This window comes from Boleophthalmus pectinirostris, unplaced genomic scaffold (genome assembly GCF_026225935.1).
Source record: "Boleophthalmus pectinirostris isolate CB_2022bp ecotype Guang Dong unplaced genomic scaffold, ASM2622593v1 HiC_scaffold_14, whole genome shotgun sequence".
In the NCBI taxonomy this organism is placed as follows: domain Eukaryota; kingdom Metazoa; phylum Chordata; class Actinopteri; order Gobiiformes; family Gobiidae; genus Boleophthalmus; species Boleophthalmus pectinirostris.
In genome coordinates, this window is record NW_026571047.1 from 11,830,081 (window position 1) to 11,832,928 (window position 2,848).

Here is a 2,848-nt window from a genome sequence, read left to right on the forward strand (position 1 = left end):
ATAATTGTTACTTTAATTTAATTGTAGTTTGATGATGTTGAGTTCCAAACTGTGTACAGAGGAGCCATCTTAAGGGCAATTGACCTTTGACCTGGGAGTGTGTTGCGCACAAACAACCACTATAGGCACAACCAGTCTGTCACACAACGGCAAACTGTGAAACAATCGACATAAAATTCAAATGAAATGACCATAAAGACAATATATTTCCAGGTGCTTTCCACATCTCCTCACCCTCTCACACCGTGTTATTAAATGAGATTAGCCTGATACCTCATGGGAGCACTTCATATTTAGTTCACCTGAGCAACCACATTCCTGTTTAAGCTCTGTCCATCCAGGTGTGTGGGACCTATAGGACAGGGGGCACGGGGAACATCAAAGCCCCAGTGTGGTGGTGCTCTTCTGGGGTTGTCATGGGAGACCGAGCCCCCGCTACCCTCAGGACGCCTCTGCCCACGGGAGCGGACATTGCATTCCAGAGCAGGGACACAAAGCCCGGTCTCACGGTCACACCTGAGCCATAGAAGTGCCGGGCGGGACTTGCAGCACAGTGACAGGGCAGTTCATGTGGGCAGGATCTGGGGTGGAGAGGACGGTGAAGGGCAGTGAAGGGGTTAAATGGTGATTTACGATATAGGCAAGTTTGGAATGTTGCCCTGAAAGACATCGCATCAGTAAACAATGTGTGCGTGAAAGTAAGGTCTGGTTCGTAAGCGCTTAGTCACTACAGGGATAAGGGATTTCTAACACTACAACAAAAGAGTGATAAATGCCATGTACATGAGCCATAGTGTAGGCTCATTTTTATTTTAGTCATTCTCTAGTCCAAGCCTACATGTGTATCTGTGTATATCTTGCTCACTGTCTTATGAACTACTTTACTACTTAAGATCATTTGTTGTATTGAAGTGCAACTATTGTGTCCATTGAAAGAATAAAGCCTCTTTACAATCAGTTATTTCATTATTATATAGACAGTGTTGGGAAGTAATTTAATATATGCACCAAGAATACTAATCTGAATACTAATTTTGACTAACTTTAACCTTGTCATGTGGTGGTATTCAGAATACAGCTACTTTTCTAAAATCAAAGGAATACATGATGGTACTTGTTCAAACTATTCCAGAAATGAAAGTATCCAAATAATTCTAGTGAAGCTGTATGGAAATTAAAAACACAGTGGAGCACTTCCTGTATTACCACATGACATCACAAGGTGGAAGAGAGTGTTTTCTGTCTGAGAGAAGAGCTCAGCCTAAATATGCAGGATTTGTGTGTTAAATGTGTGAATGAAACAAAACACAACTGTTTTTGATGAGGAAACATTATAACATAGATCAGAAAATAACAATATAGGCCCTTTAAGACAATATGTTGTATTAGTATAATATGAAGTGGAAATTATTGTGTAAATTAAAAGAATGAAGTAATTCTGTTTTCAGCCAGTTATTCCATTATTATATAGACCCCCCTAGGAGAGACAGCTCTAGAATACAGCCTGATACCGTTATAACAAACATTTCATACCATTCATTTTAATGAGGTAGCAAAATGAAAACAACACAGATAGATTGTTGTTTTTATGTGTCATTAGCCTATTAGCATTAGCATTGAGCAATAAGAGTCAACAGGCCTATCTAAAACTTCTATCTACATCTGCTACAGCTCACTAATGCTGTCTGAAGAACTTGTGGTAACCTACTGTATGGAATATAACAAGAATGTCTAACTGCTGATTTAAGATATTTTAAAGGTCCTATATTGCACAAAATGGACTCTTATGAGTCAGTCAGTTCAGTCATGTTATAATAATAATATTGTTACCTCATCAAAAACGTACTTGGAGTTGTGTTTGTTTCATTCACACCTTTGAGTAAACCTTTATTATTAGTCTGTCTGCATCTCCAAAATGATCAAAATGCCCAGTTTCCCACAACTCCAGGTATGTTTGTGATGAGGAAACACTATAGTAGAGATCAGAAAATACCGTAATATGGGCTCTTTAATAATAATATTCTTAGCAGTTAGTTCTTACTTAGTTCGAGTGGCAATTGGTAGGTCAATAAACTATACACAATAACAATGCGATGTGCAATTATGTTTTTTTTTGTTTTGTTTTTTTTGTTGTTTTTTTTAAAATCAAGGTTCAGTTACAAATAGGATTATCATTATCCATTGTCTGTACTGTTTTTCTAATACGGATTTATGTCAAGCAGTTCACACTTCACTGTCAATCACAGCTAATACACAAAGCGTTATTATTATAGATATTAATATTGCACAGGTCTGGGTCACGGCTCTGTCCACTTGCATGTATGTGCCCCAGTGACTCTATAATAAAGCTGGACCCTCTTTGAAGTGCTGTCCCACCCAGAGGCGTCCCCCTCGGTCCACACAATCCCCACATTCATCACTGGACTCGCCTCATCAAAGTGTGTCCACTCAGCAGCGGGAAACTCTACCCTGTGTCCTCAGACGGGACCCTTAAGAGCCTCTGGGCTGGATGAGACCACTGACCCCCTCCACCCCCATCTCCACCCTCCACCCTCCAGGCCCAAGCACCACACCTAAAGCCCTCAGGTGACAGCCAGGTACTTCTGCATTCTCTGTGCTGTTCTACTGTGGGAAACACTCAGTTAAAGACAATAAAGGGATTATGTAAATGACTATTAGTAATCTTTTGTTTTCACCAGCGATAGGATGCACTCAGTATCTCAATCTGAATTTGGAATCAAAATGTAATCAGTGCATCCTCTAGACATGTGGTTTTATCAAGTGTTTTAAGAGCATCATGTTACGCTCTCTTGTGTTTGCTGTCATGCTGTAATCCTTTGTATTGGCC